The following is a 27,833-nucleotide window of genomic DNA, read 5'->3' as shown; positions in this document are numbered from 1 at the left end:
TCGTACACTCGAGTTTCAGTCACCCATGACTATTAAATTTTCTTCTCCCTTCACTATCTGAATAATTTCTTTTATCTCATCGTACATTTCATCAATTTCTTCATCATCTCAAGAGCTAGTTGGCATATAAACTTCTACTACTGTAATAGGTGTGTGCTTCGTGCCTATCTTTGCCACAATAATGCGTTCACTATGCTGTTTGTAGTAGCTTACCCGCACTCCTATTTTTTTATTCGTTATCAAACCTACACCTGCATTACCCCTATTTGATTTTGTATTTATAAACCTTTATTCACCTGACGAAAAGTCTTGTTCCTCCTGCCACCGAACTTAACTAATTCCCAGTATATCTAACATTAACCTATCCATTTCCCTTTTTAAATTTTCTAACGTTCCTGCTCGATTAAGTGATCTGACATTCCACGCTCTGATCCGTAGAACGCCAGTTTTCTTTCTTCTGATAACAACGTCCTCTTGAGTAGTCCCCGCCCGGAGATCCGAATGGGGGATTATTTTACCCCCGGAATATTTTACCCAAGAGGACGCCATCATCATTTAACCATGCAGTAAAGCTGCATGCCCTCGGGAAAAATTAGTGCCGTAGTTTCCCCTTGCTTTCAGCCGTTCGCAGTACCAGCACAGCAAGGCCGTTTTGGTTGGTGTTACAAGGCCAGATCAGTCAATTATCCAGACTGTTGCCCCTGCAACTACTGAAAAGGCTGCTGCCCCTATTCAGGAACGACACTTTTGTCTGGCCTCTCAACAGGTACCCCTCCGTTGTGGTTGCACCTACGGTACGGCCATCTGTATCGCTGAGGCACGCAAGCCTCCCCACCAGCGGCAAGGTCCATGATTCATGGGGGGTAAGACTATTGATAATGCTTAATCTTTACAACGACCTTTCTGCAACGTTGTAGTTCGTTGTAGGGTATTTCTGCACGATAAATAATTTTTGGTTTTCAACAAATGATAGCTCAGTCGGTAGAGCACATGCCTGAAAGAGGCAAAGCTTCCAGGGGCTCAAGTTCCATATAATTTGTCAAGAACTTTAAGACTAGTCGGTTTTGTCGTTTTAACTTTTATCCTTACACTTCAGATGGCTATATGTTTTTAATGTGTCTGTTTCTGTGTCTTTTTGACATTTAATATCTTTCCACTGTTCCAATACAACACCGAGGTGACAGCAGTCATGGGACAGCTCCTAATATCTTGTCGGACCCCTTTTGGCTGGCGTAGCGGAGCAACTCGACGAGGCATGGACTCAAGTCGTTGGAAGTCCCCTGCAGAACTAATGAACCATGATGCCTCTACAGCCGTCCGCAATTGCCAATGCGTTGCCAGTGCAGGATTTTGTGCACCAGATGACATCTCGGTTATGTCCCATAAATGTTCGATGGGATTAATGTCAGGTGATCTGCGTGGCCAAATAAATCGCCCGAGTTGTCCAGAATGTTCTTCAATCATTTGTGAGCAGCTGTGGCCGGGTGACATGCCACATTATCATCCATAAACATTCCACTTTTGTTTGGGAACATGAAGTTCGTGAATGGCTGCAAATGGTCTCTAAGTAGTCGAATGTAACCAGGACTCAGTCCATCACATGTAAACACAGCCCGCATCATTATGGAGCCACCGCCAGGTAGCAATCGAAATTTGTGGTAAGGACTGTGGGACCAAACTGCTGAGGTCACCGGTTCCTAGGCTTACGCACTACTTAATCTAACTTAAACTAACTTACGCTAAGACAACACACACACACCCATGTCCGAATGAGGACTCGAACCTCCGACGGGGGGAGCCGCGCGAACCGTGACGCCTTAGACCGCACGGCTACCCAGAGCGGCGGCAGCTAGCACAGTTACTTGTTGGTAACTTGGGTTCATGGCTTCGTAGGGTCTCTTTCAAACTCTAACACCGCCATCAGGTCTTAACAACTGAAATCGGCACTCATCTGATCAGGCTACAGTTTTCCATTCGTCTTGGGCCCAACCGATATGGTCACTACCCCTGGAGAGGAGCTGCAGTCGATGAGATGCAGTTATCAAAGGCACTCACGTGTGTCCTCTGCTGCCATAGGCCACAAGCGGCAGATATCGCTGCACTGTCCAAAGGGATACGCTCGTCGCACGTTCCACGTTGATTTCCGCTGTTATTTCACACAGTGTCGTCTATCGGTTAGCACTGAAAACTCTACGCAAACGCCACTGCTGTTGGTTGTTAAGTGATACGTTGTCCGTGGTGATAGGCAATGCCTGCAATTTGGTTTTCTCGGCAAGCTCTTGACACTGAGGCTCTCGTAATATTGAATTCCCTAACGATTGCCGAAACGGAATGTGCCATGCGTCTGGCCCCAACAACTATTCGCTGTTCAAAGTCTGTTAATTCCCGTAGTGTGGGTTTAATCTCGTCGGAAATCTTTTCACACCAGTCACAGCAGTACAAACGACAGCTCCGCCAATGAAACTGCCCTTATGTACCTTGTGTACGCGATACTACCGCCTTCTACATACGTGCATATCACTGTCCCATGAGTTTTGTCATCTTAGTGTATGTTCCCTAGAGCTTGAACGTGATCCACAAATTTGCAACATCATCATATTTGTGTTTTTTTTCTTCGTTGTTCCTGCTGATTCATCCCCCCATTTTATATCTGTATCATAATCACATGCAACAGCCTACACAGTTAAAAAGGTCAATTTCCCTTTAATTTTACAATAATCTCGTTATCTGGTGTACTTCCCAACAAAGTAAGCTCACCGGGCAGAAAGTTAGGCCCTCAGTGCGCAGTCGCAGATGAACCTTTAGACCTTTACAGATGGCGCAGCAATCGAGTCGTGTGCTCAACCGCGAGTGCACTACCGCTACGTGAGCATCAGACAGTAACAAAAACTGAAACTCTCATGTTTCAGGCTGACACTGTATGCAAACATGGGTAAATGTAACGACGTGACAGTGGCAGAAAAGTGCAGTCGTGGTTGACAGTGCCCAAAGCCATACGGAGTGTGAAGTTGCTGGATTTGTTGGTGTCTAGCGGCGGACTCTTCAGCGTGTCTACAGACAGAGGTGTAACACAGGTAGCAACGAAGCAAGACGTCAGAAATGTGGTCCGTAAAATACCCTGACTTGAAGGGACTGGAGACGCGTCTGACGGCTTGTGAATCAAAATCACTTCCAGAAGGGATCGGAATTGGTGCACGCAGTGAATGAAGGTCCATCGGAACCTGTTAGCGAAAGAAGATTGCCACGGGGACAGCATGTCGTGGAGATTTGTAGTCGGTCACCTCGCAAGAGGCCGTTTCTAACACAGGCACATAAATACGACAACAGCAAAGTTCATCGGACTGGAAGAATTTGTGACGGATTTTCTGAACACTGTCCCACCCTATTACATCTAAAGTGGCCTGCAAAATCTGTGGGACACGTTGGAGTAGCTGGTAATATGCCGACAATAGCCTCCCCGGAATCTGGTAGAACTGCTTGTTGCTTAACCTGGATTCGACGTACCTGCCCAACCTTGTGGATTCACTTCGAAATGTAATCCAGACATCGATCGAGTACAGAGGCAGAATTACACGATATTAGATGATGCTTGTAGTGATTTCTACAGGGGTGATTAATTTCTTGTTAGGGGAGCTTACATAGTTTTGTAAATTCTACTCCGACTTTTTAGAGAGTTTTGTTCGCAAGGTTTTTCTTTCAGAAGTTATATTCTACTCGGGAAATTTTTAGAAGTCCGTCGCCTGTAACAACCGGTTATAACAATAAAAAAATCAAGAAATCGTTATGAGATATCCCATCAAATATTAAATATTATTTAAAATAATCCAGAAGGAAATGAGAGAGCTGCTGAAAAACTAGAATAATAAAGTAGAGCACCTCGTTATAACATCCCTTGATTGCCATAATTACTGTCGGATCAGGTTATTGTTGCTATATGTTTATTAATGGTGCAAATTAGTAATAGGTATTATGCAGTTATAATATATGTATTAATGTGCAACTGCTCCACATATACTGATTACAGTGGCATTGCTTATTTCAACTTCATTTCTTCCTACGACTGGCGTTCAATAAGTAACGCAACACTTTTTTTTTTTTTTTAATGAAAGCAGGCTGGTTTTATTCAGCATTCCAATATGCCCTATTATTTCCCAGTCTTTTGGCTACAAAACCTTATTTTTCAAAATAACCTCCGTTCAATGCGACGGCCTTACACCACCTTACTGGGGGGGGGGGGGGGGGGGCGGGGAAAGGGGAGGGGCGGAAGTGTGCCCACTTGGCACACTACTCTGCTGGTTAACGTCGGAGCCAACCTCTTGCTGCATCGACAACGTTTCTATCATCCCGTGCAGTGCATTCTTCATTGGGACAGACAGATGGAAGTCGGAAGGCGCGGGATCCACTCTGCAGGCTGGATGAGGAAGAGCAGTCCAATGAAGTTTTGTGAACTCCTCTCGGGAGTGCAGATTTATGTGACACCTTACGTTGAGAGAAGTTCGCTTGAATTTTTGTGGTGACGAAAACGCTGAAGTCGTTTCTTCGATTTCCTGAGTGTAGCGCAATACACTTCAGAGCTGATCGGTGCACCATGAGGGAGAACATCAAACCGGCTGGGGGTGTGGCTTTGAAAGTTTTCTCCGGAGGAGGGGTGGTGTGGCACCACTTCATGGATTGGTCCGGTTCGAAGTGAAGAACTCATGTTTCATCGCATGTCACAAAAAATTGTCACGGTCAGCTTCGTAATGCGCAAGCAGTTCTGCACAGATGGTCCTTCGTTGCTCTTTATGCTCTTGTGTTAGGTGGCGATCAACCCAGCGAGGACACACCTTTGAGTACCTCAACTAGTGGACGAATGTTTCAGCACCACCAACAGAGATGTCCAGTTTAGCAGCGAGGTGTATGTTGTGATCCTTGAAGCACGTCGAGTGAGTGTGCTCGCATGTTCCAGCGTTGTGCCGTGTGAGGCCGGTCGGCAGGCGAGAGATGGACGGATTTGCGCGACCTCGTTGGGATGGTGGCAGACGCCTCGCCCAACTACTCACCGTGCGTTTGTTCGATGCCAGCTCTTCGTAGACGTTCTGCACTTGAAAATCTGCGATACTCTGGTTTTCCACCAAAAGGAACTAAATGACATCGCTCTGCTTGAAACGTACCTCAGTTACAGACGCCATTTTGAAGGCTGCGAAAAGCGCTGCCACATAGCGGCACTTTTTGAAATTACAGGGAATGAGATAGGAATATTGCACAATGGCCAACAACAAATTCCGCATTTTTTCAACCGAAACTGGCTGAAAGAAATGTGTTGCGTTACTTATTTTCTTTAACATCATCCTGTACTATCTGTATTTACATACACAGCAATTACTACAGGGTGTTTCAAAAATGACCGGTATATTTGAAACGGAAATAAAAACTAAACGAGCAGCGATAGAAATACACCGTTTGTTGCAATATGCTTGGGACAACAGTACATTTTCAGGCAGATAAACTTTCGAAATTACAGTAGTTACAATTTTCAACAACCGATGGCGCTGCGGTCTGGGAAACTCTATAGTACGATATTTTCCACATATCCACCATGCGTAGCAATAATATGGCGTAGTCTCTGAATGAAATTACCCGAAACCTTTGACAACGTGTCTGGCGGAATGGCTTCACATGCAGATGAGATGTACTGCTTCAGCTGTTCAATTGTTTCTGGATTCTGGCGGTACACCTGGTCTTTCAAGTGTCCCCACAGAAAGAAGTCACAGGGGTTCATGTCTGGCGAATAGGGAGGCCAATCCACGCCGCCTCCTGTATGTTTCGGATAGCCCAAAGCAATCACACGATCATCGAAATATTCATTCAGGAAATTAAAGACGTCGGCTGTGCGATGTGGCCGGGCACCATCTTGCATAAACCACGAGGTGTTCACAGTGTCGTCTAAGGCAGTTTGTGCCGCCACAAATTCACGAAGAATGTCCAGATAGCGTGATGCAGTAATCGTTTCGGATCTGAAAAATGGGCCAATGATTCCTTTGGAAGAAATGGCGGCCCAGACCAGTACTTTTTGAGGATGCAGGGACGATGGGACTGCAACATGGGGCTTTTCGGTTCCCCATATGCGCCAGTTCTGTTTATTGACGAAGCTGTCCAGGTAAAAATAAGCTTCGTCAGTAAACCAAATGCTGCCCACATGCATATCGCCGTCATCAATCCTGTGCACTATATCGTTAGCGAATGTCTCTCGTGCAGCAATGGTAGCGGCGCTGAGGGGTTGCCGCGTTTGAATTTTGTATGGATAGAGGTGTAAACTCTGGCGCATGAGACGATACGTGGACGTTGGCGTCATTTGGACCGCAGCTGCAACACGGCGAACGGAAACCTGAGGCCGCTGTTGAATCGCCTGCTGCACTAGCTGCGCGTTGCCCTCTGTGGTTGCCGTACGCGGTCGCCCTACCTTTCCAGCACGTTCATCCGTCACGTTCCCAGTCCGTTGAAATTTTTCAAACAGATCCTTTATTGTATCGCTTTTCGGTCCTTTGGTTACATTAAACCTCCGTTGTAAACTTCGTCTTGTTGCAACAACACTGTGTTCTAGGCGGTGGAATTCCAACACCAGAAAAATCCTCTGTTCTAAGGAATAAACCATGTTGTCTACAGCACACTTGCACGTTGTGAACAGCACACGCTTACAGCAGAAAGACGACATACAGAATGGCGCACCCACAGACTGCGTTGTCTTCTATATCTTTCACATCACTTGCAGCGCCATCTGTTGTTGAAAATTGTAACTACTGTAATTACTAAAGTTTGTCCGCCTGAAAATGTACTGTTGTCCCAAGCATATTGCAACAAACGGTGTATTTCTATCGCTGCTCGTTTAGTTTTTATTGCCGTTTGAAATATACCGGTCATTTTTGAAACACCCTGTATATGGGTATTCAGAATGGCCTGGACTATTCTTCCTCGCGTCGCACGTCAAACGGTATGGCACCAATGCATGTGGTTGCAATACGATCGACACACTGCCCTCAGCAACCCATCTCGCTCACACATGTGGGTCTGTAATGGACTGCGATAGGCATTGAAGCACAATCACTGATCATTAGACCTGCTTTAAATTTCACTCGTTAGATTCCACGCGTTAAATTTCACGCTTGTCTACAAAGCCTAATTGAGTGACGCAGTATCATCTCGCTGATGGGTAATCCATCCATTGAAGAACGTGTTAAGATTTATTGTTCCTTTAGCGTTACTTGACGTAAGTACGCTACATGCCGGCACCGGGTTTCATCACCTCCTTTCACAAAATCAACAATGTAATGCCGTCATTACACTCTTTAAGTCATTGTGACCGATATCTCATCTAAAAGTTATGCTTGTAGACATTTTATAGCAAAGAAAGAATTGTTTCAGCCCAGACCCACACGAAATGAAAATTTCATGCTGCCTCTCATCTGACATTCATCACTTATCAGTCTTTTTCTAAAATTTTTCGTTAACTATATTCGAAATACGTCCATTCTCCGTTGCGCTACCAATAGAAGAGTTTGAAATCCATTAAATGCGACCAATTTATCGCTGAATTCGCTGAAAGAACCCCGGTGATATTATTTAACTTGAATTACTGTATAACTACAGAGACTGAAATCGCTAGACCCTTTATATCTGTATAACAGGTCATATTGACAGGGACATGTGAACAAATAGGAAGCACTTACAGCATCGCCAACGTAAGAAAACATACAAACAGCGTTCAGCAGAAGGCTCGGTCCTCGTTCGCACTTACTTTACTTTACATGTGGCAAGGGTTTATCGACCATACGCCTGCTCTATGAGCCTCTTCCACTTCTGCCTGTCCAATGCGCTGTTTGTCCAGTTGCTGTTGCTGTTCATCCTAGTTGTGTCCTCCCGAATGTTATTCCACCATCTGATTCTGGGTCTCCCTCTTCCTCTCGTTCCATCTATTGTTCTGCTGAATGCAATTCCAGGTAGTCTGTTCTCTGTCATTCTTGCTATATGACCTGCCCAATTAAACCTTCTCCTCTTGAGCACTTCAACGATGTTACGGTGTTTGTACAGCCCTCTTAATTCTTCATTTCTTCTTATTCTCCATTACATGTTATTTTCGTCGTATACAGGTCCAAAAATTTTCCTTAGTACTTTTCTTTCGAATATTAACAGTTTTTCTTCATCTTTCTTTATAAATATTAATGTTTCACATCCATATAACATTACAGGTATAATGCTCGATTGATATAAGCGGAGTTTGAAGTTACTGCCAAGTGATCTTTTTCTTAGAATTTGGATGAAACTAAAAAGTGTCTTGTTTGCCTTTGATAAACGGGCATCTATTTCTATGTGTTCTATTGTTATTATTAAAAAGACTTCTTAGGTACTTGAAGTGGTCAACAGTCTTGAAATTGAATCCATTTACAGTCAGAGGTGCATCATTTATGGTTTTCTTACTTATGGCCAGGTATTCTGTCTTTTCTTCATTAACATGTAATCCTGTTTTCTCAGCAATTTTGTAGTAATTTTGCATCATACTAGCAGTAAAATGAATAATTTTATCCTGCAGAGTACGGCAACCAGCAAAAAAACAGTTTGCTATTTGATGATGTACGAGTTAGTTCGACAACTTGCCATTTCTCAGTCGGCCATGTCTCTGGCTTTGTTACCAATTGAACATGCCTGGAATATGGGCGGATCACACCAGGTTTGCTGCCAGCCCCTAACTGACATATTTGATGATTAATGCGTCTAGTAGTCTAGTTGTGGCAAGATAGCTGCGACGTTCAGCATGTTCGGCGTATCAGTTCCCATAACGTCCCTACTGAACTTCTCTGGCACTTTCTCGCGAAATGTGGTGCTGTTAAATTTCACAGATGGTCTCACGTTTAGTCCTGATTAGCTACAGTCGGATAGTTGATTTGATCATTGTAGTCCCTCTGGCTATCGGAGTTGTTCATGGAGACGTTACGAGAGAGGCGTTGTGCATCACGGAGGTATTTACTATTGAAATTTCGGGACAGCACTTTTCAGGAGGAGTCAGAGAACATATCACCTCCCCCCACATATATCTCGCGTATTGACCACGAGTAGAAAATTAGAGAAATTAGAGACAATACAGAGGCTTGCCGACAATCATTCCTCCCACGCACTGTTCGCTAGTGGAACAGGGTTGGAGGGATCAGATAGTAGTACCGAAAGTACCCTCCGCCACACACCGTTAGGTGGCTTGTGGAGTATGGTCGGTTATTAAAGCAAAGTCAACAGCGGCACCTAGTAACAGAGTCTGTGACCTTAATCTAAATTAATATCGTGTTAATGCAATTTTTTGTACGTAAGACATATTTAAAACAATGTCGTTGATTGCTTGCCGATTCCATTCATAACACTCAATGACTCTGAAATTTTATTTTAAGATTCATATAAGAAACCGATATTTCGAATGTTGAAACTAGTTAAATTCATCACCTCACAGTTTACTACTTATGAGTGTAGAATATATAACCACTAAAAACAGTAATAGGATAATAAGTTTCATAGGGGACCTACTCGTGTAACCAATATCAAGACTGCATCACATATTAACAAAGGTAGCGGTGGTGGTGCAATATTAAAATTGAATTAAACGATTGTTTCGAAATATAAATTTAATTCAAGTGATGCTTGACGGCAGAAGATCATATGTGTAACCCAAACATATCAGCTAAATTAATTTTACTAAAAACAGTCGTATTAAATTTTTCATAGGTTCAGGTTAACAACCTATTTGTAATGACCTCAAATTTTTTTTTTCAAGATGAGACATTTTACACATCAATTAGCAGTCGTTTTAAATTTCATAAAAATTATATTTACTTTATTTTGATAAAATGTCAGAACGCGTCGGAAAGAACTGTAGATCAAGTTTGGTTGTTACCACATTAATATACATTGCGAAGGATATACAAAGGAAAAAGCTAACACTAATATAAATTAAAATAGAGTTAGCTTTCAGGTAGCTTAATTCTGTTATTTACGCACCTGTTTCGTTGCCTCACATCCCTTAAACTGATGGAGAGAGAGCTGTCTATAAACAGGTCTTACAGAGACGCCAAATGGCAGTTTAGAGCGAGCTCATGTTGCAGTAGGCCGTGGAGACCCCCATCAGTCTCATTCCTGTGAATGCAACCTAAATATAGGTTGGCATCGGTGACAAAACATGGCCGATGTCTGTTGTTTCTGTAAAATTCTATTGTGACTTGTGTTTATATAATAAATATTATGATATGAATATACGTTTTGACTCATTAGCATTTACATGGCTTGGAATTTACATAGCACACGTGACCTCTTGGACCTGACCTCTGGAGTGTATTGCAACCAGTTTAATTCATCACATGCCAGCAATGAAGTACACATGTCGGATTTGTGGACTCACTGAACGGGGACTGAGACCTTAATAATTGAAGCACCCCAAGCACAGAAAAGGCCTCAAGTTCAAGATCTACATAAAAGACGACATACCCATATAAAACTACGGATTATGTGTACCTAACACAGCACATTCCCACCAAGAAATTGTTTTTCTCCCAGAAGAGTCAAATCCGGGGTTTTGCTCTGAATGACAGGCGGACTGAGCTCATAGAAATTTTGTGTCGCCATGCCGTCTCCAAATGCTCTAAACGATGTTTTCTTAATCTGTTATAATAGGATCTACAGCTACAACCTCATCACTCTCCTCGAGGCACCTAACGATGTATGGTGGGGAATACTTCTGATACCACTGACTGATTAACCTTTCCTGTCCTAGTCGCGTATGCCACGTGAGGAGAATGATTGTCGGTAAGCCTCTGTATTGGCATTTCTCGAATTTTCTTGAGAGGTATGCGGGAGGAAGCAATATATTGCCCTACATTTCACAGAAGTGCTCTCTCGAAATTTCAATAGAACAACTGTATATGATACACAACGCCTCTTTTGTAGCGCCTGCATCTCCGTAACGCTCTCGCGCCGACTAAACGATCCCGTGACGAAAAGCGCCACTCTTCGTTGGACCTCCTCTGTTTCTTCTACCAGTCCTACCTGGTAGGGATCGCAGACTGATGAACAGTACTCAAGAATCGGTCGAACAAGCGCCTTGTAGGCCACTTCTTCCGTCGATGAGCTACATTTCCTTCAGATTATCCCTATGAATCTCAGCTCAGTCTGGCATCTGGTTCTCCTGCTACTTTTTATATGCTCATTCCACTTAAAGTCGTTCTGGATTGTTATTCCTAGATATTTTTCGGCACATGCAGTTTCCAGAGTAGTTGTGCATTAGTGTATTTCTTTTCCTATGTATGCACGATATGTCACGTCTATTCACGTTTAGCGTTAACTGCGAGTCCTTGCACTATTAGTGAGTCCTCTGCAGGTCGTTATTGAAATCGATGCTGTCTTCTGGCGTTGCTACCTATCTATAGACAGCCGTGTCATCAGCAGTAGTCTTAATGAGCTTCCGACGCTTTCTGCTAGACCGTTTGTATACAATGAGCGGTCCTACCTTGGGGTACTCTGGAAATTACCTTTACATCTGTCGAATGTGTTCCGCTAAGAGCGATATGTTGTGTCTGTAAGGTCTTGAGGCCAACTATAAGGGCGAGAAAATTCGAGACTGCTGGGACTGAACGCTATGTTGCATGTTTTTATTCGAGATTAAGAAGAAACAGGTGTAGTTCTGGAGGGAGGAGAGGGGGGGGGCGGCAGTCCCACAGGCCGCTCCCCCCCCCACCCCTCCCCCTGTCATCGTTTCTGACGACGCCGAATTAACGTACCGTAGAGGAGAGCACCAAAGAGCAGGAGGGGCCACAGAGCGTGAATTGAAGCTAAAGTGCTTGGTTCAGAAATTTCTCATTCGTGGTGCCGTTAATCTGTAAAAAATGAAGCGTGGTAAGAACCAGTGGTTTGACGTCAATGAGTGTGAGATGAAAATCGAGAGAAAGTCTTCTCAGGGAATTTTGTTGATTGTCTCCGCCTCAGTTAATTCAGAGAGGTATCTGGCTGAAAACACTTTGTCGGCCTGCGGCTTACTCACCCCACTACTGACGCTGACAACGCCAGAGTCTCTGGACTTGGACGGAGATATGCCGGCCTCGCCTGACGTCACGATGCTCGTCGAATAGTGATTCAGCCCGAAAAAGTCAGCCGCTCCTGCAACAGAACACAGCTTATGTCAGGTGATCTCGTTTTTATTTATTCTGAAATGTGTGGGAGAGTCTAGAGTTAACTGAAAACCCTGAAATCACTACGTCTAAGGCGTCATACGTTGTACACGTTGTTTCATAATCAAACTGGCAACTCTTACAGGGATGGAAAAGATCTCTAAGCTTAAGCTAATTGCAAAAAGATCTGTGTTACGCCGTTTATTACCAAACGCCCAACTGCGTTCTAAACACACTTTCAATGCGATTTCCCACTTACTTTCTTACAGTAATAAGAGGTAACGAAAAATCTATAGAAAGCTCCCGGCCATGTTTTGCATATAGGTGAAAAATATGACCTATGTTAGTCATAACATAAAATATAAATCAGAATACAAAATGGAGATAATAGAATTTCTAGTGAAAACGAGAGTAAAAATTATAGACCACAACAATAAACAGAAAACAGAACAAGTTTAACATATCTAGCATGTGATATTAACTAATCTCAAATTAATAGAAGAGAGAACTAAAAGGTGTCAGTGGGACTGATATCGTAACTGAAACAAGTATTCAGCAAGTGAATGAAATACAGTTAAGTGAGAGGAATGGGAACACTGTGGATTATATGTTTGGAATGCAAGTAGACGAAGTGAGGTAAGTGAAATCCTAATCAGGAAATCTCAGCCTGTAATGTAAGGAACATGTAGTCATAAATGAAATTTTGAACCTGACCGCGATTCCATCCATTTTATTTCAGCTCCTGTACATCGCTGCGGTCGGGTGTGGGTTACCTGCAACTCCGGTGGTTCTATTTCCAGACGGGAAAGCCTGTTATTGTTGCTTGGGAGATACAGGTGGAAAAACATAAGCGACAGTGAATGTTTCAGTCGTTCCCACAGGGGTTTTCGGGTGATGTAACTGGTTATGGGAACTGCTAGTGGTAAGCAAATTATCTAGATTCGAAACAAAACTTTCTATTGACACAACAATATCTTAAACATATAAAGTTGCATCGCATACTTAAGCAAATGGAGTGCTATGCTGAAAGAGTATTTTAATGCACAGAGGGTACAGTTAACTACAATGATCCAGTTAGAGAAGCTATAGAAACACAACCACTGAATAACACCCTTGTGAGAATAGAAGGTAAGTGGAAACCTTAGCGTTAGAGATTTGCATACAAACACAAGGTTGCAGTAAAATGACAACTGTGAAAATCGTGAAGAAGATATAATGTGTCTTGTATATAACAAGAAGGACTTTCGTTCCAGATCTGACTTTATGTTCAAGAAATAGCGGAATGATGTGCTTTCTACTGACATAGGAGAACGAGAGTAAATATTAGTGTGGCGTAAACTTTGAAACGCGTATGTATGGATTCAGTACCAGCGATGGCGAGGCATGACAGAATCTCTGACCAGAGAGTTATTTATCGTTGCTAGTCTGCGCTTGACTACGCGAGAGTTCAGTTCAGTTGCGGAGCTGTTGTTGTACGTAGCGAGTCGCGAGAGCATGTAGTTCGTCTGTGCTAGTAGCGCGTGCGAGACAGTCGGAGTTGTGTGTGAGGAGTCGGCGGGCGTCGATATGGGTCTCTGGTCAAGATTCGGGATGAGCTATGTGTTTTAAATGAGATAATGAAGCAGCATTGCGCACATCAGATAATGTAATGTATATTTTTTAAGTAATTAATTTGTTCAAGAAATGCCCCAATAATAATTTTGTTTTCAAAGCAATTTTTTTAAGAAAACAATCATTTAAATTGAAAGAATATTTCCCATCCATTTCCTTAAAGAAAAGTTTCACTTAAATTCAAAGAATACTTGCGATGCATTTCCTCCAAGCTATGGCGAAAATAAGAGCAGATGCAGATTTACTGAGGTAATAATTCGGATTTAATTATTGCACAGGGCCAAAGATCGACATTTCGGTCTATTTGCATTTTCATTGTCACTGAGATTTCATTATCATTGAATTATCTTTCATTTTTGTGGGGAACTGAATTTTGGAACATTTTTAAGTCTTTCATTTTTTTGTGGGGAGCATACACCTGGCTCAGATTGCTATTTCTCATTTTTATGTCTTTTATATAATTGCGGGGAGGTTACACTTGGCGACATCCGGCCACGATCGTATTTATTTGGGAATCTTCTAAGAAACAGTCAGATATCTGCTCTTATTTGCTTAAATATAATTAGGATTTGGCGCAACGCTTTTACTAATTTTGTGACTTTCTTTCTACAGATCATCGGCAATTCGTTGCTCTCTGTTGTACTTGTATTTGTTGAATTTTGCATTGTTTTTGTTTCATTTGTGAATAATTGTGATTTGTGCTAAAATGCCGCGAAAGAGTATTAATAGTACATCGCGAGGTGTAATGAATGAAATTACCGACTTAAACAACTTCACCGATAGGACTTGTGACACGCAGTGTAATGATGACAATCCTGCGTTCACTAACAGTCAGTGCGTTCCAATCCTTAATGATGACTTTTATCTTAATGATGAACAAACGAAGTCAATTGTCTCCTCTGTTAATTTGACGACAATTGATGACGTGGAGCGGTCTATTGTAATGAGCGCTGCCGAACTTAACACATCCGGTTTGGAAAATTCAAGTAACGTACCGACAAATTTTTCTAATGAAAATGGACAGTGTACTGAAAGTACGATGGATCTATTTAATTCCGAAATAGTGTCTGACAGTGTACACCCGACTGATACACTTTTTTGTAAATTACAGAATGACCAAATGGTCACGCAAAACGAGACAATTCCAGATCCACCATTAAACAGCACAGAGAATAGAGCCGGTAATATTGACTTGGAACTAATTATGGAAAGATTGCTACAACAACAATTTAGTGAACAGGACAAAAAATTTAATAAAATTAATGAAAAACTAGACAACAATGATGAAAATTTCAAACAACTTAGTGAACAGGTCAAACAAGATAACGAAAAACTCAAACACTACTTTAATGAGAAATTAGACAACAGTTCCAGACAGTTAAATGAAAAATTAGACAACAGCTCTAGACAGTTAAATGAAAAATTAGACAACAATTCCAGACAGCTTAGTGAACAAATTAGAGACGTTGCCGCGCAGTGTCACGATACTAAGGAACAGTTGCGCGAGGAAATTGAGGGTTGTTCAAGAAAAAGTAGCGAAGAAATTAGGTCTGTTGCTCAGGAATTAAGGGAAATGCAAACAGCTACAACAGAAACACTTAGAGACGAAATTAGCGGAGTCGCTAAACAATGCTCTGAAAAAGCTACACAATTACGCGACGAGTTTAAAGCAATGACAGCAGAACTTTCGCGCACAATGGATGGAAAGATAGACGCGAAATTCGAGCAACAGAATACTCAAATTGACGAGCGCTTTAATCATCACCTACAAAACAGTGATACGCGTTTCCGTAAATTTATACAGGAACAGAATAAAGTAAAACGGCAAGTTATGGAAACAATCACAGCACAGAGACAGGAAGACAAACGTAAATTGTTCGCGAAAGCAAAAACGTATATAGACAACAATATTGCTTCAGTGTCCGATGAAATTAATACCATCAAACAGTCGAATACAGAATTACGTAATGAAATTTCTGATCTTAAATCGAAAACAGACACACACACAGCGGACTTTCAGACAGTGACAGACAGACTCGAACAATTAGAACTAATACATGACTCCGATGTCATTAAAGCAGACGTGAAAAAATTGAACGAAACCGCACGTAAAATTCAAAAACAAATTAATACTTGTGACACTAAAACCGATGATCAGGTAAAAATACTGACTGAAAAATATGATGAATTGGCCAGTCGTATTGACGTTATTGAAAGTAATAATGACAACAAATCAGACGATACTTCACCGGTTTCATTCAATCAAACACCTGAATTCCAAAATCTACAACAGGCAGTAAATGAGATCGATTCAGCTAATAACTCGTTACGTACAAATTTGTCAAGTTTACAGCAAGAGGTAACAGAGATAAAAAAACATTTCAGTTAATAACACATCACAGCAGACGCCACTTTGCGAACACTTGTCAGACTTACGCAGCGCGTATAATTTGGGTAACCTACAGAGAGTATGGGACCTAGATTCAGAACGGACACAGACAAACAGATTCTCACACAAACCTGAACGTGTTCTCAAATTCAGTGACGATAATGTTGATTATAAGCAATTTGCATTTGTAAAAAAATCTAAGGAATTTAATAATGACAGAGCACAGATACACGATTTGCACTGTATAAGACAATTTATTTTTGTACTTTCAACGCTGTTACCTGTAATGCAGAAACTAGCTTTGAACCTGATGCGACAATTTGCTATTGCATTTTCATCAGCATTGCCTATAATGCAGAAATTAGAATTAGCAAGAATACAGCAATTTGTGTTTGGAATTTTACTGCCATTGCCTGCAACGCAAAAGCTAAAATGTATTTGCAGCGCGTAATAGACCTCAGGGGATTCATTACGCTTTAATGAATATGTGCCATAGCGTGCATATAGCCCCGAGCTGTAGTAGTGCTGTTTCATCTTTAGTTTTCTGCACTGCTGCCTTCTCTTCTACTATCCTTTTTATCTATCAAAACAGCTCTTTAACTATTGCTCTATGTAGAATTAAGAAACGTAGTAATGAAAACCCGATGTGACAAATTTTTACCGAAAGTGACAATTTTCATTAGGCACTCCAGAAATGACAACTATCGCCGTAATTCTATAACAGATAAAATCGTAATCATCAGTATGTATAAAATTATTAGCAACAGGAACCACATTTTAGTAACAATAGACGTTTTCCACCACAACAGCATGAAAGTCAACCGCGTAGCATACGTAACCAACAATGCAGTCTACAAGGTCAACCAAACTTTAATGTTTCGCCGCGTGCACGTATAGTCCCAGCTCCAACAAATAATAACGCCCGATAGCAAAGAAATAACTAAGTATAGAAACACACTACTCCAATTCTTATCGCACTACACTGTATAGAACTGACTATCATGACAAACGTAAAAAAAAAAAGAGCACAATTTTCAGCGTAAATTTAATAACCGTCGATCTTTTCAGCAGCAACAACATTAGCAACAACAAATAATCATAAATGAACCAGACAATAGGTGTCATCTATAGCGTAACACGTCAGTAAGAAATAACAGAGCAGTTTAAATAGTTGAAATGCCACAGAATCGTCCTGATAATAATAACACGTCAGATAGAATTTGACTAGATACAGTACAGATCGCATCTTCCAGTAACACAAGCACTACTTTAGACACGCAGAATGTTGTTCACGAAAATGTAATTACTTTTGACGATATCAGAGACACTCTTTTGCAGGAAAGACCAGTTGTTCAAAAAACCATTTCACATCCTGTTATCGAAATTAAAATAGGTTCATCGAAATTTTCAGCAGTAATCGATTCCGGATCACCTATGTCTGTAATAAATGAAGAAACTTTTAACGAGTGTAACAAAGAGAATACCTATCCTACATTACCATTAGGCAAAACGAAAGTAAAAGGAGCAGTATCGAGTAAAGGTGTAGACGTTAAATTACAGACGCATTTATCATTTTGTATTGCAGGTTATAATTTTCACTCAAATTTTTGGATTGTTCCTTTATTGACAACAGACGTTATTTTAGGTAATAATTTTCTGGTACAACACGACGCAGTTATCGATTTTCAAAATTCCTATTTAGTGTTGGATGAAAATGTGCAGTTGGCTTTAGAATTTCAGCATTCTTTATCTGCGGAAGAACAAACAATTAATCGTACAGAGGTCATTTCTGCATCACGTAACATAGACTGTAATTCCACATTATTCACAGATACGTACGTACATAACTATAACACTCCAGACGAAGCTGACTACGACGTAATGCAAATGATTTCTGATAAAGTTAAACAAAGCAGTGCAAATACAGACGACGAACGCACGCAACTACACAAAATTCTTTTACAGCAAGCTCCAGTTTTCGACAATGTTCCTGGTACTATGTCCGGCTTTATGTATGAATTTCAAGTCAAACAGCACGACACATTTAAAGCAAAGCATTATCCCATTCCATATTTCCACAGAGAACAAGTTAAAAAAGAGTTGCAAGATATGCTCGACCAAGGAATTATTGAACCGGCAGTTAGTCCGTACATAAACACGCTACATATTGTTAAGAAAAAGATGGCTCACTTCGCCTCGTACTTAATTCGCGTCACATTAATGACATTATTATTAATGAAACAGATCGACCACAGACACTAGAAGAACTACTATAGAAATTTCATGGTACGGCTATTTATTGTACATTAGATTTGAAATCAGGATTTTGGCAAATTCAGCTTCATCCGAATTGCAGAAAGTGCACAGCTTTTCTCTGTTTTGGTGACTGTTATCAATTTTGTAAATTACCGTTCGGCTTAACTATTTCTTCAGCAGCTTTTATTCGCGGTTTGAACACAATACTTCCGACAGAACTTAAGGACACAATTACGACGTACGTAGATGACATTCTTATTGCAGAAGCTAACTGGTCTGAACACAATCTGATTCTAGAAACACTGTTGCAAACTTTTCATGCACAAGGACTCACAGTTAACCTCAGTAAATCGCACTTTGGCAAAACTTCTATAAAATTTCTTGGACACGTAATTTCAGCAGAAGGCATTGCGCCTGATCCGGAAAAACTTCAAGCTCTACGTGACATTACTATTCCTACAACGAAGAAGCAATTACGCAGTTTTTTGGGCTTAATTAACTTTTTTCGTAAATTTATTCATCACTCTGTTTTAGACACACCCAGATTATGCCAATTGACAGGTAAAAACACTATTTGGTTCTGGGATAAGCAAGCACATTCTGAATTTATGAACCTGAAACATGCTCTGTTGAATGCACCACTTTTATCGCACCCAGACCTTACCAAAAAAATTTCCGTTGCCACCGATAGTTCTAACACCGCTTTAGGCGTACACATTTTTCAGAAAATTGAAGAAGATGGCTCTACAGTAATTAAAAACATCGCATTTGCAAGTCGCATTCTGTCACCTGCTGAACGAAATTACTCTGTTACTGAACTGGAAACATTATGTGTTGTTTGGGCTTTTACGAGATTTCGACATTTTCTTTATGGAAGACATACCACTGTCTACACAGATCACAGAGCGATACAATTTTTACTTTCAGCTAAATTTACACACGACAGATTAAACAGATGGAAGCTTTATTTACAGGAATTTAATTTTATAATTGTTCACATTCCCGGCACACAAAATGTTGTAGCAGACGCACTATCTCGTTCTATCAGCAACAATCAGCAAGACGTCGCATCCAACTTCTGCAAAGCAAATTTCAGCGTAATGTACATCCAACAAGTTGCATTTGAAAATTTTATTTCGTCGTCATTACAGGACATAGCAAAAGAGCAAAATAAAGACAACGTGTGGAAAGAAATTAAACACCTTTGGCAAGATAGGAATAATGTTACGATTAGAAACCATTACACTGTACGCAATGAGATTCTGTTTCGCCGCTCTCATCCTGACAGCAACAACTGGTTATTATGCATTCCTGACGAACTGGTTAACAAATTGATCTGGTGTACTCATTTAAGTTAGGCACATTACGGAGCCAGAAAATGTTTTCTTATACTGAGACAGAACTGTTATTTTACCAACATGGAGAAACGTATACGACGAGTTTTAGCGTCATGTAAAATTTGCCAGAAAGCTAAGTCAGACACCACTTCACATATTCCTCCATTATATCCCATTGTACCTGTTAAATTAAGACACATGGCCGCTGTAGACATTTTTGGTCCGATTCCGAGAACCAATAGGGGTTTTTGCTTCATCTTTGTCGCTGTTGAACTTACTTCAAAATTTGTTACTTTCACTCCGTTACGCAAAGCTACTGCTAAAACTGTTTCGAAAGCATTTGTAAAACATTTTCTATTTCATGTAGGGCATGTGATGAAAGTAATTTCTGACAATGGATCACAATTTCGTTCTGCTACATGGACACGTATGTTACGAGCTAGAAACATTTCTCCGATCTATATATCCAGGTACCATGCTTCTTCGAACCCTTGTGAACGATTAATGAAAGAAATTGGTAAACTGTGTAGAATATACTGCCACAAAAGACATATTGATTGGGACACACACATATTCTCATTCCAAGATGTAATTAATTCCATTCCAAATGAATCCACTATGCTATCTCCGTCTGTTATACTGAAAAACGTTGAACCACCAAACAAAATTACAGAATTAGTAAATTTTCCTACATCTCGTCGATTACGACACCACGAAATAATTGACATTGCGCTGAACAACATCAAACGTGCCGCAGAGCGCCGGAGAAGACAGCAAAAACAGGTTTGTACACGCTGTGACTTTCACATCGGACAGAAGATATTAGTACGTACACACTATTTATCCAGCAGAATAAAAGGTAAGTGCAGTAAATTTGAACTGCTATACGCAGGTCCATATCGGATTCGCAGCATTCCTCACCCCAATGTTGTACACGTCGAAACTGTGACAACCAGGAAAAGTAAGGGGAACCATCATGTGTCAAACACTAAAGCCTTTATTGAATGAAACCACTTTATGACGTAACATGCTATGAGGCCATTTACTAATTTTTATGACCACTTATGCAATTATATTCACATGACTAATTATTGATGATTATCGTATTTTTTCTTGGCAAGTGCCCGGCAAGGTAAGGTTAGCAGGTCGCTCTCTCTTGTCGTTACATATCAGACTATGCATTTTTTTTTCCAGAGACACTTACGTAACTTATGAATAATTATGCAATGTTATCTAGTGACATGTCAATTTTGTTACATTTTCTCTCCATTAAAGTCTTTAATTCTCGCCTCTATTAACTACACTACATACAAGATGAACACAACGAACATCACATTTTTCTTTTTGTCTTTCTTATGTATATACGATTGTTTCATGTTTTGTTTGTATGCACTGTGAAATAGTTAAGATATAACACACACCAGTTGACTTTGACATTCTTTGCCCTATGACATCTCAAGATCGTGACTGATTTACATTTTTTGCTGCTGCATTGTGATATTCTGTCTACATTTTTGCATCTGAACACTGTCAATGTCTTTGACATATTACGTTTTCTGTCATGTTATGCTGTATGCTTAATTATGTTACCATAAACCAGTCATTATTTAGTGAGTATATGATGTAAATGCACTATATTAATCTTTGTTCATCATTTTCAGAAAGAAATAACGTGTAAAGGAAATAAATTAAACAGAAATGGGAATTTCACCTACGGAATAAACGAAAGAAGATGCAATAACTTTATGAGGAAGAGTAAATGGATCAGGATTAACAAGCATTAACAAGAATATACTATACACATCGTAAAATAGCAGTCTTAACTAATTTTTTCTTTCAGAGTACAAGGCGATTGATGCAGGCTGTCAGACAGAACTAAACATCTTAGTTTTAGTGATGAAATATGCTAGAGATAAGGAATAGTTGTATAATGAGTAATGAAGTGATTTTTTGCAGATGATAATGAATGCTGATGAATAATGATGAAGAATAAGCTACTATGAATAATGAAGATTTTCTTTGCAGGTGATGATGATAGTGGAGTTATGATGATATGGATAATGAAGTTTTCTTTGCAGATGAGGATAATGTTGAAGTTATGTATTTATGCTATGTAGTTATTTAAGTATTTGTTGCAGTTCGCTTTGACAGCAGGTGTTATATTGCATGGTATAATGAATGAAGGTTTTGGAAAGGACAGCTATGGAACACATTTTTTATACACATTTCACTACCTGTTAATTCGAAGTTCACTACTTTTCAGCATAAAATGCATTTCTTTTTTCAGCTTAATAATCCATTTTTTTATATATTTTTGCAGGAGAAATTATTTATGAAATTAATGTGCTATAAGCAGTTGTTCATTAAATCTGTGTCACCTATGAATGTGATTACATATACTCTACTTGTTTCATAATCTTGCCACAGCTGACTTATGACAAATGACGTTACACATTTTCATTTACACCAACAACCCAGAAGCAAATTTTTCTCTCTTGCTTTCCCCTATAATTACCCAACGCAATGCATTGCTAACAAAAATATGTATTACCAGTCCCAGATAATGATACCAGTTTAAGAGAGTTCTGAGTAATGCTGATCAGCTACGAATAATATGTCCCCTGAAACATGAATACTACTAATTACTGTATAGAGATAACCAATGCTTTGTAACTAGAAAGAACTACTAATTATGCTTTGTAACTGGAAAATGAATACTATTAATTCATAATGCTTTGTAACTAGGGAAAGAATGCTACTACTTATGCTTTGTAACTGGAAAATGAAAACTATTAATTCATTATGCTTTGTAACTGGGAAAAGAATGCGATTATTTAATAATGCTTTGTAACTAAGAAAAGAAGGCTACTGATTATTACTATATTGAAATGACAAATGATTAATTAATTATGCTTTGTAACTTGAAAATGAATACTATTAATTCATTATGCTTTGTAACTGGGAAAAGAATGCGATTATTTAATAATGCTTTGTAACTAAGAAAAGAAGGCTACTGATTATTACTATATTGAAATGACAAATGACTAATTAATTATGCTTTGTAACTAGAAAATGAATGCTATTCATTATGCTTTGTAACTGGGAAAATAATGCGATTATTTAATAATGATTTGTAACTAAGAAAAGAAGGCTACTTATTATTACTATATTGAAATGACAAATGATTAATTAATTATGCTTTGTAGCTGGAAAATGAATACTATTAATTCATTATGCTTTGTAACTGGAAAAGAAAGCGATTATTTAATAATGCTTTGTAATTAGGTAAAGAAGTCTACTGATTATTACTATATTGAAACTACAAATGGAAAATGAATACTACTAATTAATAATGTTTTGTAACTGAGAAATGATGACTGTATTAGGATGACCAATGATTGAGTATTAACATTATTATTGACTACCTCCTGTTTTAAGTAATGACTTCTAATGATTTGTAATTAGAGAATGAGTGCAAATATTCTATGTAAAACAATTAATGAACATTTTTCTGTAATACTACATACATGGTACAGGAATGTTCAATAACTGGGCTATGAATGCCGCAAACTACTAATGTAATTCCTAATTAAGACTAGTATGTGACTTAATGTCCTTCACCTTCTGACCTCACTACCCTGAATTACTGAAATATCCATTTGTCCTGTACATCCTCCTAATCATGGAGCACTATATTTGGTTTTTGCACTGATTCTACGTTGGTGTGCCTTGTAAGAGCGTGGTGTTGACACGACACGCTGTCCACCACCGTGAGCGATGGAGACGTTATTATGGTCCCACTGTTTGGTGTACATAATGTACTGCCAAAATGAAAACATGGAATATTACTACTACATTTCAGTGTCTTGGCTACGCAGATAAATACTTCTGGGAAAAGAACTTCAAATTGTGTCACTTGGTGTTGTACTTCTGTGGAAAGATATGGACTTTCAGAGCAGCTGCGTGCAACCTAAAGTGCTACAACCATGATGCAATCCTTCCCTTTCCTATCCTAATTCTTGTAACATAGTGAAAATCATTTCTTTTGCTAACATGATTTCTATTTATATGCATTTTGTGATTTGCTGATATATTCTGAACTGCAGGGCATGTGCACTTATGTCACTTGTCAACGTGATTTTTTACCATTACGTTTATTTGTTATGAAAATGCTAAAGAGTTTTTCAGTGCGTGTGCACTTTTGTCATTTTTGTAACATGATTTCTACCCATTATATGTACATTTTTTCGATTTGTTGATATATTCAGAAGTACAGTATATGTGCACTCTTGTCTTTTATATTGTATATACATTTTTGATTTGCTGATATGTTCTGAACTCCAGTACACGTGCACTTATGTCATTTGTCAATGAGATTTGTTGTGAAAAAGTTGAAGAATTTTTCAGTACATGTGCACTTATGTCATATGTTAATATGTTTTGTGCTGAACGTCAGTAACTGTGCACTTTCGTCATTTATCAATATGATCTGTATATACATTTTTCTGATTTGCTGATACGTTCTGTACTCATTTTATATATATATATATATTTGTTATTGTCTTATATGTTTTGTACTCGGTGCCTGTGCACCACATTTACTACATCTGTATACTCTGTGATTGTAAAGTTAATTAGTTAGGAAAAAATTTGTTGCTCATGGCAAGTCCAAATGACTCACCATCGCTGCCAAATTTTTGCCCCCCCCCCCCCCCCCCAGTGGAGGGTTATGAAACGCGTATGTATGGATTCAGTACCAGCGATGGCGAGGCATGACAGAATCTCTGGCCAGAGAGTTATCGTTGCTAGTCTGTGCTTGACTACGCGAGAGTTCAGTTCAGTTGCGGAGCTGTTGTTGTACGTAGCGAGTTGCGAGAGCATGTAGTTCGTCTGTGCTAGTAGCGCGTGCGAGACAGTCGGAGTTGTGTGTGAGGAGTCGGCGGGCGTCGACATGGGTCTCTGGTCAAGATTCGGGATGAGCTATGTGTTTTAAATGAGATAATGAAGCAGCATTGCGCACATCAGATAATGTAATGTATATTTTTTAAGTAATTAATTTGTTCAAGAAATGCCCCAATAATAATTTTGTTTTCAAAGCAATTTTTTTAAGAAAACAATCATTTAAATTGAAAGAATATTTCCCATCCATTTCCTTAAAGAAAAGTTTCACTTAAATTCAAAGAATACTTGCGATGCATTTCCTCCAAGCTATGGCGAAAATAAGAGCAGATGCAGATTTACTGAGGTAATAATTCGGATTTAATTATTGCACAGGGCCAAAGATCGACATTTCGGTCTATTTGCATTTTCATTGTCACTGAGATTTCATTATCATTGAATTATCTTTCATTTTTGTGGGGAACTGAATTTTGGAACATTTTTATGTCTTTTATTTTTTTGTGGGGAGGTTACAACTTACCTCTGAGGTACGCAATCTCTTCCTCTGTAAAAGTTGGCAGCCGTGAACGGGGCCGCCCCTCTGCAGCACTGTTGGCGTCCACCCTCTGGCGCACTACTGCCGGGTAATCCCCGTCCTGGCTGTAGATGGGGTGCGCGTAGAGTCCTCCCTGATGACAGCAGACAAATATGCTTCTCCTATAATTTGTGCATTTCCGCTTTCCCGCAGCAACACAGAAACTAAATAGGTAAATCAAGAATGACTGAATATCACCACCTCTGTGTGTTATAATTAGTGTAATCATATCTTCGCAATCCCTACAGGAACGACACACAGGGCGCTTTGGTACATTCTTAGAGTCCTCTCTTCCAATCGATTGTTGTAACTTTATAGATTCAAGGTACAGTTGGCGTTCGTCCTCAAGAAACTGCCACTTCAAGTTCCCCAGCCTCTTCGTGACACTTCCTGTGAGCAATCGTGTTGCCCGACTCTCTGTACGATCTGTGTCCGCTGTTCGTCCTATTTGATATTAGTGCTTCACATTCGAGCAGTATTCTAAGACTGGTTCGAAGAGTGTTTCGTAAGCGTTCTCGTTTCGAGACTGTTCATATTTTCCTGGTATTCTACCAGTGAACCAAAGGCTGCCGCCTATGTATGCGATTGTTACTTTTCGTACTTCTACAGACTGTTACACCAAGGTATTTACAATAGTTGACTGATTCCAATTGTGACACACTGATATTGTATTGTAGGATACTACGTTTTTTCTCGTAACGTAGAATGCACAATTTTACATTGTTGAACAGTTAAAGCAACTTGCCAATATTTGCTCCACTTGAAATCATATCAAATTACCCATTATAAACTCACCATCTATTTCCACACGCAAGAGGTTGAACTCTTTCATTCCTTCCCCTGTCGCCTTCCAGAAACAACAACCTAAGGTTTGTATTAATAGCTTCAATTAGTACTCTATGCGTAATTGTTTACAGCATGAAGATGAAACCAGCTGTTCAGTTTCGCAGCCAAGTCAGTTTCTCAACTAGGGGGGGGGGGGGGGGGGTGTGATCAGGAATTCAGGTTACAAGGCCGCTATTCCTGAAGTTTCGACTGTTATAAAGAAATTAGGTACGCGCGGTGCGCGGTAATTCTGATACATGCCTTTGGAAAATGTGCTAGTTGTAGGTGAGCACAAATGGCGACTCGCCTCTAAAACTGGTCTCACGAAGAAATCCACTCAGTTACTCGATTTCTGTGGGCGAAACATGGAAACAAGGCTGAAATTCTCTGGCAATTGGTAGAGCTTTACAGAGAGACTGTTCTGTATGCTCATCACGTTGCAGAATGGTGTCGAAAGTATGCGACCGGCAGAGAAAACATCACCGACGAGGATCACAGGTGTCAACCCAGCACGGCAACAACAGCTTTGAACACAGTTCGCGTGCCGGAGCTGATTCAGGATAACTTCGGAATCAACTTACAGCCTGTGACGGTAGAACTGGCAGTGCCTTCCGGAAGCGTTCGTCTCGAATTTGATATTCTGCAATATTGGGAAGTTTGTACCCAATAGGTTCCACGAAATCTGTCCAACTGACACGAGGAGAAGAGCATGGAGGCAAGCCTGCAACTTTTACGACGGTTCTCCACTGAAGAGAACGGTTTTATTCACAGCACTGTCATTTGTTACGAAATCTAGATCGACCACCGCACCCCCAGCAGAAAGCGGCCGTCAGTGGAGTGGAAACATCCCTCATCTCCAAGGACAAAGTAGTTTAAGGTGACTCCAAAAGCAGGGAAGGTGACGGCCGCAATGTTTTGGGACACACTCGTGCAGTTTTTGGAAAGAGGGAAGACAGTGATCGCTGACCGATACTGCAAGACCTTCAAATGACTGCGCAGGACTTATCATCGAGGCCGTCATGTTTCTTGTCGACAACGTGCGACCTCGTACTGCCAAGAGTACCACCACGCTGTTGAAACTGTTCTCTGGGACGTCACTGACCATCGTTCCTACAGGCCGGACCTCACTGCAAGCGACTTTTACCTTTTCCCTCACTTAAAGGAGCAAATAGGAGGCCGACGATTCACTCCAGACAAGGAGGTGAGACGCTTCGTGGAAATGTGGCTGAACACGATTTTTACCAGAAGGGTATATTCAGAGTCGTCCCACGAAGCGACAAGTGCCTAAACCAATATGGTGACCATGTCGGAAAATAACCTAATGTATGTACTACCAATTGGCTGTAGGGGTCGTGTGAATTAAAATGTACACGTTCCAATATATGTCTGATAACCCTAATTCATGATAGGCCCTCGTACATTGCCACGTTTACACTCCTTTTGGAGGCAGTTGTGATTGAGCCTGATAACTTTTCCTTCTCGAGACATCGCATAACTTTGTTTAATGAGACTTCATCACTATTGATAGCACTTGCAGGAACCGCCCACTTGTACTAAACGCCCAGAAAAGTTTCTTTTTAGCCAGTGAGACCGTAGAAGATGGTATAAGAAGCACAGAGTAACACTGACCGCAATTTTCCATCCGAATTTTGTGGAGATTAAGTTCATCCGTCCTTGGGCTTTCTTAATGAGTCGTCGTGTAGGATTCTTTCGATCTGTTTTGCAGAAACGTTCTCGAAGTTTATGTCCCTCACACAAGCAGGATC

At 40.3% G+C, this 27,833-nt stretch overlaps 1 pseudogene; it reads right to left on the bottom strand.

Annotated features, from left to right (window-relative positions):
* Positions 1-27,833, bottom strand: part of LOC126413270 (myrosinase 1-like) — a 277,606-nt pseudogene that overhangs the window by 197,479 nt on the left and 52,294 nt on the right.

This window comes from Schistocerca serialis, chromosome 7, assembly GCF_023864345.2.
Source record: "Schistocerca serialis cubense isolate TAMUIC-IGC-003099 chromosome 7, iqSchSeri2.2, whole genome shotgun sequence".
NCBI classification, from domain to species: Eukaryota; Metazoa; Arthropoda; class Insecta; order Orthoptera; family Acrididae; genus Schistocerca; species Schistocerca serialis.
This window is presented reverse-complemented; position numbering and strand designations above follow the sequence as displayed.